General features: G+C 43.4%; 1 pseudogene; it reads left to right on the plus strand.

The window, feature by feature from the left end:
- LOC129703099 (immunoglobulin-like domain-containing receptor 1) overlaps positions 1-15,328 on the plus strand; it is a 51,744-nt pseudogene that overhangs the window by 20,704 nt on the left and 15,712 nt on the right.

Below are 15,328 nucleotides of genomic sequence, written 5' to 3' on the forward strand. Positions count from 1 at the left end.
CAGATGGACTTTATCTCTGACAAATGTGAAGTGGAACATTTTGATATGTCGAATGAGGGCAGGATTTGCACAGTAGGTGGTCGAGTCCTTTGATAGTGTTGGAGAACAGAGAGCTCTGGGTACAGTTTAACGGTTCACAGAAAGTGGCGACACAGGTAGATTGGCTGGTGAAAAAGGCATTTTAACCACATTTTTCTTAATCAGTAAGTGTATTGAGTACATCATGCTGCAACTGCAAATATGGTGTGGCCATATTTTGATTGTGATATATAGTTCTGCTCCCCCTGATATAGAAAGAATGTCATTCAACTGGAAAGAATACAGAAAAGATTCACCAGGATGGTACCAGCCCTTGAGGGCTTGAGTTATAATGAGAGGCTGGAACCTTTTAGCCTGGAATATAGGAGGCTGGGGGATGACCTTATAAAGCTATACAAAATCCTAAGCTAAAGTCAGTCTATTTCTCAGCACTAAGGAGTCCAGAACCAGAAGCCATAAGTTTAAGATGTGAAAGAAAAGATTTAAAAGTGATCTGTTAAGCAGATTCTTCATTCCAAAGGTGGTGTGTGTATAAGGAACAAGCTGCCAGAGAAATCTGTAGAGCCAAGGTAAGTGATGATAATTAGAAGACAGTATAGAATCTCATTGTTATTGGGTATTAAAAGGTAGATAATAAAAATCCAGGAGATTGGTGGGAATGAGGATCAATTGGAGTTATCAGATCAAAGTGGGTTTATTTTGTAAAGGATGTTTGAAACCCCACCGGGTGGATCTGTTGGGGATGGCAGCCTCGCCAACAGTCTGTCTGGCTTTTCGGCTTTTTTGTTATTTTTCGTGTGTTTTACAAGTTTGTGTTGATGTTATCTGGTTTGTTTTATGTGGGGGAGGGTGTCGGGGGAAACTTTTTTTCAATCTCTTACCTTGACGGAGATGTCCCCGTTGATGGCTGGTGCTCGGCTTTCGCCGGCACCAGGGGGGGTTGGCTGGTGGCCGCTGGGTGAGGCAGAGGATGCAGATGGCAGTCCGCAGCCCGTCGGGGAGCGGGTTCCTCGGGAGTTGGAGCGGGGTTGGGCAGGAATTGGCTCTTCTTCTCCGTGCTGTCTGTGGGTCGCCGCTGCTCTCGGCCGGTGTCCAGTCGGTCCAGGGCTGTCGGTTGTCCCAGCGGGGCAGGCGGAGTTGAGCTGAAGTTGACGCTTCTACTCCGCCCTGGCTGTGGGACGGTGTCCTGTCGGTCCAGGGTCGCCAGGGACGTTTCCTGCCGCCCCTGTGGGCGGGGATGGGACACTAGGGGGCGGGGCAGGGACAGTGGCGGTTCAGCAGCGCTTGCGGCGCCGGGGACCCAAGTTCGATCCTAGGTGCGGGTCTGCGTGCGTGCAGCTGCCGAGAATGTCTCTGCTGGTACAGTCCCGTCCCCCCCCCCAGTCCCGTCCCCCCCCCCTCCCTCCCTCCCCCCTCTCCCTCTCCCTCTCCCTCTCCCTCTCCCTCTCCCTCTCCCCTCTCCCTCTCCCTCTCCCTCTCCTCTCTCCTCTCCCTCTCCCTCCCTCCCTCCCTCTCTCTCTCTCCCCTTTACACCCCCTATCTCCCACTAACTAGCACCCATGTTTCTCAGATTAAATATATATTTTACACATAAATTATGAATAAAGATAAGAATTTATTCACAGTTTATACAGCCAGCGCTTCATTTGCTTTTTCTTCATAGCGAATGACCTTCCTACAAATCCCATGATTCCTTGCATTTTTTCGGAATACTGAACTCGCTTATAGGCAGATTGCAGGATATTTTAATTAATTATGGCTTAGCCATCATAGCATTGCAACAAACAAGTGATATACTAAAAAGAGCACCACTAGCATGCCTGCGGTTTTTGAACAGGGGAGAAGAAATAAAATGAAATAGGCAACTCAACTTTAAGTGAAATCTCTTCTTCTTGCAGCGTACATTGCTATGTTGAGTATGGGCCAAGATCCAAGCAACGACTGCCAAGATGAACAGCGACAGGTGCGAATTGTAGTTCAGAAACGAGGCCAGAATGAGGCAATACTGGGCAACGAATATAGACAAAGGAAGATCACCATTCAGAACAGTAAGCATCACATTGATATCAATGATTAGAGCCAATGGAATGGCAATCTATTACCAACATTCCACCCATTAGTTTCAATTCTTCTGGAGAGAAACTGGATTTAAAATGATATAATGCATTACAGAGGCTATTGCCTTTTAATTCCGTATGATGTTGTTACCTTTTTATGCTGTTTTATATTTTACTTTTTTCTACCACCAAGTAACAATCTGGTGCACAATATTTACAAAATGCTACTTTTTATTACATGTTTACAATAATAATATAGCAGGTTTTAACCACCATTTCAGGAATCAGTCTTGGGGATCTGCTATTCTCCCTCAATTACAAGAATATCTTTTCCCTGTTAGGACCGTGGGTCCAAGCACGATATTCCAGGTGCTGGATCATCAGGTCCCTATATAATTGGAGCAAGAGATCTCCATTCTTGGTTTATCTTGTAATAATGGTCAAAATTCTATTTGCCTTCCTAATTGCATGACATACCTGTAAATTAATTTTCAGTGATTTTTGTAAATGAGCCATTTCCCTATCAACAATAATTACAGCCCACATTATTCTTTCTGAGTGTAGTCGTTTAAATGATCATAATATCCTAATTTGGAAACACATAGATTTCTCTGACTAAGTTAGAGAACATGGGAGAGGAGGGGGGTGGGGAGATTTTGTAGCTAAATTCTAACTTTACTGAAGATGCAAGATTATCTTTGAGCAACGCTACAAAAATTGTTGTAATTTTTAAATTATAATTAAGAGAATTTCTGCAGCAAGACTAGACGAATAAATGAATAAATGCTTCTGCTTTAGTATGTTGAGTGACAATTTGTAAGGAGATATTTGTATGAAGAATATTTTTATGAATAGGTGAATTTTCAGGTTTGGAATCTTCTTCAGATTGATAGTGATGGGGGGAACCTATAATTGGACTCTGCGCTACCCCTCTCCCACCCCCCACACTTCCCCAACAGAATCAGTCTGAAGAAGGGTCTTGACCTGAAACGTCATCGTTCCATGTGCTCCAGGGATGCTGCCTGACCTGCTGCGTTACTCCAGCATTTTTTATCCTTCTGTAAATCAGCATCTGCAGTTCCTTGTTTCTCTATACTGAATTCAATTGCGCTTGATACTACAGGTGCACAACCTTTTATCCGAAAGCCTTGGGACCAGAAACTTTTCGTAATTCGGAATTTGTCGGCCTTCGGAATGGAAATTTTTTAACGTAGATTTTAATGGCTGGCTCAGTGGTAGAGTGCTCGGCTCATATCCGCAAGGTCGCGAGTTTGCGCCTTGATCCCGGCAGTTCCTCGGTCGCGAGTTTGAGTCTTCAATGTAGTTTTTTCTTGCAGAATAAATGTCTGTATGAAATGCAGTGTGTTGAATGAATTCCTGAATTTGTAAATGTGACCGCAGCATTGAATCACCTCTCGCACTCATGTCACCCTAGCGGGGCTACATGCCCTTAGGCGGCCTAAGGCGACATTTTCACACTCTTATATCCGTGTGCAGCAGAGGCGACGTGCGTTTGGCGCCAAACGTGAGCTTTGGTGTGCAGACGACATCCTGGAAAAAATGTCCGGTTTCTTCCAGGTAGGCGATATACCCTCCCGGGCAATATACCCTCCACTTCTCTTTTATGAAGGGGATTTAGTTTCCCTTTCTTCTAGGACCGACCGGAGGTTCCGCTGTCACTTCTGCGGGCCACCCTCAGTGAACGCTCACTCAACTTTGTCTTGGGATTCCTACTCTCCCGCGCAATGTATCCCCACCTTCTCTTTTATGAATGGGGATTTAGTTCCCCTTTCTTCGAGGACCGACCGGAGGTTCCGCTGTCACCTCTGCGGGTCGCCCTCGGTGAACGTTTTCAAGGACCTTTCTTCAAGGACTGAAAAAATGTCCGCTATTCGGAGGTTTTCGTTATTTGGATCTTCGGATAAAAGGTTGTGCACCTGTAGCTTGTTATCCTATATTGATTGTGGCTAACCTGTATATGCTTGCCTGACAGGAGCTGATTTGTGGATCAATGAAGTGATGTGGTGGGACCACGGTGTTTATTTCTGTACTGTGGAGGCACCAGGCGATACCACCGGGGACTCTGACAAAGAAGTTCGACTTGTTGTTTTACGTACGTTTTTAGATTGTTTCAATACCACATATGTTAAGCCCAACTTATCCTTTATTCATCTGAAACACTTAATTTAAGTATGTCAGCAGGATGATAAATAATTGAATTGGTAAATACTTGAAAAAGTCAGCATGGTTGAGAAATACTAGATTAAAAAAAAATAATAACTAGCTTTTTAAAAAAAACTAATCCTGTGGATGCAAATATATAATTGGGTTATCAAGTGGGCACCTCCCTTCACTGGTGTTTCGTTAAGTTAGTCTCACCTCGGGAAGGCTCAACAGTTAGTTCTGGCGCCCCAGAGCAACCCCCATCAATACGTGCCCTCACCACCTATGCTACCAGTATCTACTAAATAAAGGAAGCTGCAGACAATGAGCTCACTCTAACAAATGCTAAACACCTGCATCCTATCTCCAACTTATCCTAGCGCATCATTAAGCTTGTAACATCACAAATATTGCGGGATACACTTACACAGACTACACTTACAAAGAAATACACATACTGCATGTCATACGTTTCCTTTCTGCCCCCAACCTACACTATTTCTTTTCTGACATCTGCTTTATAACCTGACGCAAACTCTGTCCACAAATTCCTGGCTCTCCAAATAGCGACGTGGTTGATCTCGCTATGAAACGTCTACAACCCACCCCTACCGGACGTACTCTTGCTCTCCATCCTGGTTGATCTCCTTCTGCTGCCAACTCTACATATCTAAGCCTTTTTCTCTCATCAGCCTCATCCACTAAGTTCTCCCAAGGCACTGTTAGTTCCATTAAATACGTTATCCTCTGATTAACTGACCATAAACACTATATCAGGCCTCAAACTAGTGCTAATTATTTCCTGCGGAACAATAAGCTTTCCTCCAAAATCTACCTACATCTCCCAATCATAGGTTCGGTGTAACTGGCCTAACTCATACCTGTTTGAAAATTGTAATATTGTGACTTGTAAAACTTGAAACTTTTTTTACCAAAAGTCTTCCATTCTTATTTCGCCCCTTTTTCAATTGGGTCATGTATCCTTTTTATTTCTCTTTTGGTTTCTGAGTTCACCTCCTTTAATTCCTCCTTAGTTTGTCTACTTATTTACTATCTTGTCTGATTTGATTACCTGAGACGTCCTGTCCACTCGGGTCCAAAGACCCTGTTCTCACTACTTCAATGGCTGATCCTCGGATTCGCTGACATGGTAATATTTGACATTTATGACATGATATATGTGTAAAAGCATGAAACATTTCTTAGACATTGTTGATAGCTATACCAAACCTCGCACATCAGAGGATATTATTGTTTGAATGCGTGGCTGTTTAAGCTTTAAACCCTCTGTTGCTCTAATATTTGTACTTGCTGGGAACATTGATATCAATGAATGTCATTGAATATCATTGAACGACAGATATCAGTAGGAGTCAGACAAAATTACACGTTTACTGGTATCATCTGGTTCCTAAAATGTTGGATGCACATTATTCACAGAGAGATACAACAGGGAAATGGGCCCTTTGGGCTACTGGGTTTTCTGCCAACCATCAACCATCTACCCCCCCCCCCCCCCACCCCCATCAGTCTGAAGACACCCGAAACGTTGCCTATTTCCTACGCTCCATAGATGCTGCTGCACCCCGCTGAGTTTCTCCAGCATTTTTGTGTACCAATTCTACAATATTCCTATTTTTTATTCTCCCATCAACTCGCCTTCACACGGGGGGGGGGGGGGGGGGGGGGGGGGTTATATTTTCAGTTAATCAGGATTGTACTACTGTCCTTCACGTGTACTTGCACTGTGCTTTATTTGCAAATATGTAAATGCACCCTTTTTTTGTAGGGGATGTACTGTCCGTAAGAGATTACTTTACACAACCAAAGTGCAAAATCCATTATTGATTTTTTTTTTTCCTGCAATATAGACTTAGTTCCATCTTTTCTCTTTTTTTCCAGATTGGCTGACGGTGCTATTGATTATCATGGGCTTTTTATTATTGTTCATACTGATTAGTTGTTGTTGTTGCCAATGCTGTCCACAATTTTGCTGCTGCCATGTTCCATGTATTTGCTGCCCAAAACGCTGCTGTTGCCCAGAGGAAGGTAAAAACTATATTTTTATTTTCGCCATTGCTCATTTTCTCTCTACCCTTCCCCCAGTAACAATAGCTGGGTAATATGCTTGATAGTGGAAGTATTGCTGATCAGACCCTCATAACTTATGATGCTAGACTGGTTGACACAATGACATAATTCTTCTGTGAGCATATTGTGCTATGCAAGGATGGTCCATGATCTGAGATCATTACACTGGTACTCGGTGTGTAAGACCATGTGCTGATGATTTTAATGTACATTGCTACATCTCCGGAATGTGCTGCTTTTTTTTTCTTTGTTTATTTTATTAGAAGTTAATACAGTACAAAACAATACAGTGGAACCTAATTTTAGGTGCCAACTATGTCATACCGTAATCCATTCTATGTACAACCTCTAGTTTTATGTTTTGAAAAGGAAGTAAGCAAGACAAGAAAAAGAAAACAATGGATAGGGGAAAAAGAGGAAAAATAGATGGTAGAGAATAGAAAAACATGAAGTGTGTATATAAAAAAAGAAAAAGTGGAAAGTAGAAAAAGGAGAGAAGGCCCCTTAAAAGAGAAATTTTCACATCTTTATTCGGAGATGTAGATCTATCCACGGCATGAACTGAAATCAGCAATTTTTACGGTACCGCTGCATCACATAGGTATGTTACAAAACCTACCTGAATCGCCATTGGGAATCTGCCCACAGCCAGGTCCGCGATTTTGGCGCTGTTTGGAGGGGGCGGGTTTAAAACGCGATTTTTACTAGGCTGTACTAATCGCAGATGTTCAGCCTAGTAAATCATTAACGAAAAATCGCTGCAAGACCCGGTCGCAAAAGGTATTATTAGTTTTATAGGCCTCGATAATATAGTTATAATAGTTTAAAATTACTCTCTGATTCCGCAACATCTCGCAGCCCCAGGGTTTTATAAAGCAAACAATTAAAGGTATGTACCTTATTTTTACATTAAATGGGGCATATATATAACCCTATATATCAAGTTATCTTTAGCGAATAGTTCATTTTGGGCTTTTTATATCCCGCAGTATTTTTCTCGGCATTTGAGGGCACTAATCCAGCGCGCTGTCAACGTTCTAAACCAGCGCGTTCACAGAAACCCACTAGAAAGCCGATTTAAATGGGCATTTATTTACAGCAATTGAACACTAAATTCCTTCCATTTGGCCTATAAATTAATGTAAATTAGATATAAAAATCATGTTATATTGTGAATTATTTGTGAATAATCTTTGGACACTTAGGCTATTTAAAAATGTTAATCTTTCCTTAAGAAATAGGCCTTTGATTATCCAAGATCACAGCTTTTTTGTAATGTCCATTGAAAATCAATAGGGAACAAGATGCTAATTTCCGAGTATGAAAATGGCCATAACTTTTTTAATACTTGAGATATGAAAGTGAATTTGGTGTCAAATTAAACTTATTGTTATGCTTTATCTGATGGGATAAATTGCAGACTTGATTTTTAAAATCTCAACATTTTGTAACATTGCTACATCACATGATTCCACAAAGTCGATGAAAGGAGACCAACTCCTTAAGAATTGGTCATATTTATCTATTAGTCGGAATGTGCTTTTGTTTTGTTTTTTATCACAAGTGGCTGGCAGTGTACTTGGGCACAGTTCTTGCCCATTCCAGGTCCCCTTCTAGTGATTGGTGCCAGGCAGGCCAGAGAGTTGCACAAAACGGGGGGAAATTTAACTTTTCTATGTGGGGGAGGGGGGCAGGGTAAGGGGGAAACCGTTTCCCAGTCTCTTTCTGGCGGGGACGCGACTATTTCTCCGAGTCGCGTCCTCGCCCCCCACCTCGTGGCCTACCCGCTGGATCGGAGCGGCCTTTCCTGCCGGGGACCGGGAACCGGACCAGGGCTGCTACAGCGGCGGCGCAGCGCTGGAGTCATTGCGGAGCGGGCGATGCCTACCTGGGTCGCCGTTTGCAGCTCCGGAGCGTTGGGCCGTTGTTCCAACATCGTGGAGCTCTGGTGCGGAGAGCTTCCAACGCGGGTGGCGCTGAACAATTGTGGAGTCCTGGGGCGCCTTGCAGAAGGTCTACAGAAGCAGTCTCCACCCGGCGCGGCCTACGGACTTTGGAAGCTGCCGACTCCGGTAGGAGGGGGCCGACTCTGTGTCCACGCCGCTGAGGACGTCCCGCAGCCCCGACGTCGGTCTTGAATCTCCCCGGCGAGCGGTCCTGGACATCGGGCTGCCCGTAGCTGCAACTGAGGAGGGCTTGGGGAGGCCCTGACCACGGGGAACAGTGGAGGAAGAGACTGACTTTGGCGCCTTCCCACACAGTGGGAAACTTTGATTCTGCTGTGTGGGGATGTTTTATGTCAAATTCTATAGTGTGTTGTGTTCTTTATTTTTATTGTATGGCTCTATGGGAATTTCATTTCACTGCCATCTGGCACATGTGACAATTAAATGTATCTTGAATCTTGAAATCAACTAATTTAGTACAAGATTAAACCAGATAAATACATTTTTCTTTGTGAGAAGACGTTAGTAATACAGAGCTAAAAACATACAGTTTGTGGAATTCAATAGTTTAGGCAGCAACTGTGGAGGGAAATGACCAGATGATGTTTTGGGTTGGGACTCTTCTTTTGAAGAAGGATCCCACCAGAAATGATGCTCCTTTCACAGACGCTGCATGACCTGCTGAGTTTAGGTTTAGAGCAGTGGTTCCCAACGTGGGGCGTACGCCCCACAGGGGGGCAATTTGATTTTTAAGGGGGGCAATTGAGTGCGACTGAGGAGGTCTGGGTCCAAATTTTCGATTTTTATTTTTTTGGATTTTCCATCAGGTAAACATATGTGGTTTATGTTTCAGATGTTATTTTGAGTAAATATTTTTTTTGGGGAAAAAAAGGTCTTTATTGTGTAGTTATTACATAATCACCGCGCCATCGCTCTTCATGCACTTCGCACGATGCGCGCGAGGTCATGGGAGAATTATATATCACCACATGGGGGGGGGGGCATCAGGATTTTAGAGGTGATTAGGTGGGGCATGGCCAAAAAAAGGTTGGGAACCACTGGTTTAGAGATACAGTGCGGAAACAGGCCCTTTGGTCCACTGAGTCCGTGCTGACCAGTGATCCATGCACACTAACCCTATACTATACATTCTAGGAACAATTGACAATTTTACCAAGCCAATTAGCCTACAAACCTGTATGTCTTCCTGGAGTGTGGGAGGAAACCAGAGATCCCAAAACACACGCGGTCACAGGGAGAATGTACAAACTCTGTATAGACAGCAAACGTAGTCAGGATTGAACCTGGGTCTCTGGTGCTGTGAGGCAGCAACTCTACCGCTGCCTCTCCAGCACTTTGTTTTTCCTTTGCTCAAAAATGTATTATCTGTGGTTAGAAACCGAAAAATAGGTGTAGGAGTAGGCCATTCGGCCCTTCGAGACTGCGCCATCATTCAATATGATCATGGCTGATCATCCAGAATCAGTACCCTGTTCCTGCTTTCTCCCCATATCCGGTGATTTCATTAGCCCTAAGAGCCATATCTAACTCTCTCTTGAATATATCCAGTGAATTGGCCTCCACTGCCTTATATGGCAGAGAATTCCACAGCTTCCCGATTTTCTGGGTGAAAATTTATTTAACTATCTCAGTCCTAAATGGCCGACTACTTATTCTTAAACTGACCTTTGGTTCTGGACTCCCGCCAACATGGGGAATGTTTTCCTGCATCTAGCCTGTCTAATCCCTTAAGAATTTTACATCTCTACTTATAAAACTCTGATCTTGGATGTGTGTGTGTGTTCATTTGTTTGTGTGTTGTCACATCTTTGCGAATAAACAATGTAGTAACGGTAAAAATTTTAATTATTCCGGTAGAGATTTTTCCCATGGTCCAAAATCGCCTTATCTGAGAATTTCAGGCTTTATTTCTCGAGTTATTATTGAAATTATTTCAAAAATCTGAAAAAAGCGTTGAATTTAAAAACCACTGTCTCTCGCTGATGACGTCACAATGGGTCTGCTCTTTGCGACCTTCTTACACGCGCTGCAAGTGACATCACACCCCCCCCCCCCCCCCCCCTCCATTCTAAATCGTAGCCTCCTCTCCTCGCCAAAGATTCTTGAGCCAAAGACTCGCACTTTGTTTTGCATCTACATTAGTAATAAAGCTGGGTTTCTACAGCAATCCAGTGTGTCTATATTGATTTTCATTTTTTTTTTATGATTCTCAAATGGTTAGGTGAAATTTGATAGGTGTTTCTTATCCAGATCTCTGGAATCACAATCACTTCATTAAGGTCTATAACATCAAATTGTGCCACGGTAGGCGGCGCGAGACTCTCGTCAGCAGCGGCCTCTGCAGCCCGTCCGCGTTTTTATTATTTTTTGTCTATGTTTCTATGTAGTTTTTGTTATTTTTTGTTGGGGGTTGTGTGTGTGTGGGGGTGGGGGGTGGAGGGAAGGGGTAACTTTTAAATCTCTCCCTGCACGGGAGACCCGACCTTTTCTTGTCGGGTCTCCGTTGTCGTTGGGGCTGCAACGATGAGAGCGGCCTCCAACAGGAGAAGACCCGGGGACTCTGGTGCCGACGACTCGCCTCACCTCACCGTCGCGGAGCTGGCCGAGTCCGGAGCGGTGGTGGAGCGCTGCTGCTGCTGCGGCCTGACCTCCGGAGATTCGGAGGCTGCAACTGCGGGTCTGGCGGACGGCGGCACCGGGAGCCCGCGGGTCCCTGGAGGGAGACCGCTTTTCAGGGCTCTCGCAACGGCGACTTCTCCCGCCCGAGTTGAGGGGGCGAAGAGCTCCTGGAGCGGGGCCTGACATCACCGCCCCGCGCGGCTTGGAATGGCCGCTGGGACTCTGCGAGTGCACGCCGGGGGCTTTAACACCAAGACCCGGTGTGCGATCGCGTACCACCCGGTGTGGCTTTAATGGCCGCCGGACAATCGCCATCGCCATCCGGGGGCTTTGACTTTGACTCTGACATGGGGGGGGGGAGAGTGCAGTGGTGAGATAAGTTTTTTTGGCCTTCCATCACAGCGATGTGATGGATGTTTATGTAAATTATGTTGTGTCTTGAGTCTATTTGTTTGTAATGTATGGCTGCAGAAACGACATTTCGTTTGGACCTCAAGGGGTCCAAATGACAATTAAATTGAATCTTGAAACTTGAATTCCCTTGCACATTGTTTGTGCCCATTAGAAATACTTAGACAAACATTAGCATGCAATGAAGTGATATTTTGATAATGGTGTTGCACTATATGGATAGATGTAGCAAGCTTTTTATGAGTTTGTGTCCATTGAACTTGGAAAGTCCCACTGCATTCAAGTAAACATTGCTAGTTTGAATAATCATACAGTCCAGTTGGCATTGTGTTGTACTTGTTATGGAACTTAATACCAAAGGTGTGTCCATTACGGGATTATATAAAACAATGGTAATTGTGTAATTCTTGGGGAAATGATGACTTGTTGTTGTTGGCTTAAAACGCTAGGGTAAAAGTTTCATGTGGTAAAATAAATGGTTTTGTGGTAGACCAGTTTACTTCTAGGCATGAAACACTAAAAACTCTGCAATTTTGAGAATCAGATTTATGCCTTTAGGAATATGATGGTCTGCATTATTTCTTAAAACATGATTTGCAGCAAAGTGACGATACAATGCAATATTATTTGTATATTTCTCATTCATGAAACTTGCCAAATTCATCTGCTTTCAGCAAATTTGTCCCACTGGGAACAGGTGGGAAGATTTAAATTCACATGTGTAGCTGGGAAACCAATAGGTAATGTAATAGCATTATTTTTGTAGCATATTATTTGAACTTTTCCAAAATTTGGGGCATTGTGAACAAGAAAGTACTCTTGTGTTCAACAACCTTACAACAACATCAATGGGACAAAATTAAATATAGTATTGAAATAGTTAGCATTATAACCTGGCATATTTTAAATATTTAGGATCTACTGCTCCAAATTCCAATTGAACTGTTTGCTAACTCAAACTTCTTCCTATGAATTAGTCCATGGGCACTGGTTTTAGGTTGTGAAATATAGAACTGCGGGTGATAAATTTTCAAAAGAAGTGACAATCTCTAGCAACCAGATGAAATTCCAAGGGCTTTTAGTTTGTGTGCCATTGTTAATTGCATTTATAAGCCCCTGCTGCTGAATAATCCTTTGAATAAGATTGTTAACTGGGAAACTGCATTCTTTTAATAAACCTTAGCTCTTGCAAGGCATGATATGATCGAACGAGCAAAGCGAGGAATGCTTCCTGGGATGTACAACTGGCCCATGTATGGTGAGGAAGAAAGGAATTCACAGTTAAACTCGTTCTACATGAATGGGCCATCACATAGAGGTATGTAGCTTAACCACTAATGCACCAATGTATGTGTTTGAAATGTTGGAATCCATGTCACAGAGAATAAATGGGAGGAAACATAATCAACGTTCTCAACGCCATCTCGCTTCATGACAGAAGAAGATTTAAGATATTCCTTCTCCTTCCAACTTTGTATAAAGTTAGATATAGCTTTTGGGTTTGTTTGAAGTACCATTCACAAACACTCTCATGGACTCAAATTTGAAAGGTATAATTGCCACTCAAAAAGAAACCAACTAGTAATAATATGTTTTTTTCCAGTGTTCTGTTTGCTGGATCGTGTATATCTATTTAACTCGCATAGTAGAGGGGAGAGTGCATTTAGCCATTGAGTTCATGTCTGTGCGCAGAGCATTCCCTTCAGTCCTGTTCCCTCATTTACATTTGTTCTAGCCTGCTCGCGTTCTGATGCCATTGACCATCCCCGTTTCTCCTGCCAGTCATTTTAACTTGGGGCAAGAGAAGTAAATTACCACTTGCATTGTTTGCAATATGTCAACGTCACTGATCTTACATTCCATCAAATAAACGTTTGGTAGATTAGATGGCCTTGGCCCTTCAGTGACCAATGATGTGGATTGCCAATTTTTGATCTCTTCCCCCTTCTCTAAATGTGACATCGTTTTCTTGAAAATTATATGATTGTTTTACCCCCGAAACTGAGTAATTGTTCACATTATTGTCTTACTCTGCCTAGTCTTTAGTAATTGTGGTTATACTTCTGTCTCTTCTATTGAAAGATCCATAAGACTAAGTAGAATTCAGGTGTGTCCTAAAGTATTTTGAAGCATTTATACAAAAATATAATCTCTCCCTTATTTTTCCCTGATGTAGATTTTTCCACAAAGAACAGCATACCTTACAGTGCCCATCCAAACCTTTCAGTTAAAATGTTGGACCAGCTGGAGCATGAAGTGAAAAACTTAAGCACTATACAGCCTCTACACAATGAAATCCGCATAAGTGGTAGCCCACCTCCCAGTATGTTGTCTTCTTTAAAATGAAATGGGAGTCAGAGATATTGATCGGCGTGTTATCTACCTGCCCCAATATTGGAAACCAATCCGTGAGACAAGCCTTCCCTCATCACAACAAACCGCAACATCATCCCGAAGGAATTATCGCACAAGAGCAAGAAGCCACGAGGATATTTGGAATCGGAGCTTCGTGGAAATCCAAGGTCCCAGGTGAGGATCAAGGTCAAGTCGGAGCTCGCAAGATAGAAGATCGAACCGCACGATACCTTGGGAACAGGAGGGATGATGTTTGAAGATGGTGGACGGATGCTTCCAAGAGAACGAAGCCATGGAGATTACAGTGATGATGAGTCCGATTATAGTAGATCCAGGCACAGCAAGTTCTAATCAGAGGAATGGCAGAAGAGGTTATGAGGAGGATAGGCGATCACATCACAGAAGTAGTAGAGATTACTCACACTGAACGAAGGCATAGGGCGCAGAGACAGAAGCTACTCCCCTCCACCCTCGAGGAAGGCGTCAGGGGTCGTGGAGTTCCCTGGATGATTATGAAACCCGCTCTCGTAACAGAATTTGAGCCGGATGATCGAATGACAGTCTGGTTAGATACCCTGAAGAAGCCATTTAAGTATCATGAGAAGCCCCCAAGCTATCATCAGTAGATGGGGCATCACAAGAAAGTAGTTCACGAAGATCGAACAATGGCCGGCCTCTCAGTAAGTTTGTTTTTGTATTAAGATGTATCTCGTGCAGTCATTTCTATCTCTGTGCAGAGTTACATACTTTCCCAGCACCCTGGGAAAGTCGGGTTCTGGTACTTTGTACACTTGAAGGTCATATTATGTTACCCTGCTACAAGCATCCTTTCTGACCAGCCCATTGCTCGCACTCAAAGCCCCACCCAGGCTTTAGATGCATTTCCCCACTCCTCAAGATCAGGGGTCCACATGTTGCAACTGTTCCATGAAGTAGCAAGGTCACCAATTCAACTCTGCTTCAGGCACTGATCTTGAGAGCTCATCCCTAGAATATCTTGAAGGCCTTTCACAGCCTTCTGCAGTCAATGGCCTTTGAAATGTTTTGTGTGTCTCTGATAATCAGTCCTTTTAAAAACTTCAAATACATGGGATTAGGAGGGAGACATAGATCAGCCACGATTGAATGGCAGAGTAGACTTGATGGGCGAATGGCCCATCATTCTGCTCCTATCCACTGTGACCTTACATTTAAATAAAAATTAGTAGATTAGTATATACGTACTAGAAATTAGTTAAAAATTATTAAAGACCAACTAAAACTAAATAAGCCACTTAACTGCACTTTTTATTCACGGTTTGTAGCCCCGTTCAAACATGAACACTATTGAATGCGTGTGTAAAGCTGAGGAGCAGGTTATGAAAAGTAAGTACTGTCTGTTGGCTCAGTAAATTTGTGTTCTGCAGTGGTAGTTCAGCAAGGAGACTAGATCTGACCTCTAGCTTGTCCCCAACCGTCCATGTGGGCTTGGAGGTGGGAGATGAGCTGATCCATGATGACCTTGCCAGCTGTTCTCTATGCAACAATCGTCCAGAGGTATGGATGGTTTGCCCCCGAGCCTGGGAGGCTTTACTTTCCGAATTGTAAGTGGGTGTCTTGCGAAAAACAAAGCTCCTCTTTGTGACT

This window comes from Leucoraja erinacea, chromosome 13, assembly GCF_028641065.1.
Source record: "Leucoraja erinacea ecotype New England chromosome 13, Leri_hhj_1, whole genome shotgun sequence".
In the NCBI taxonomy this organism is placed as follows: domain Eukaryota; kingdom Metazoa; phylum Chordata; class Chondrichthyes; order Rajiformes; family Rajidae; genus Leucoraja; species Leucoraja erinaceus.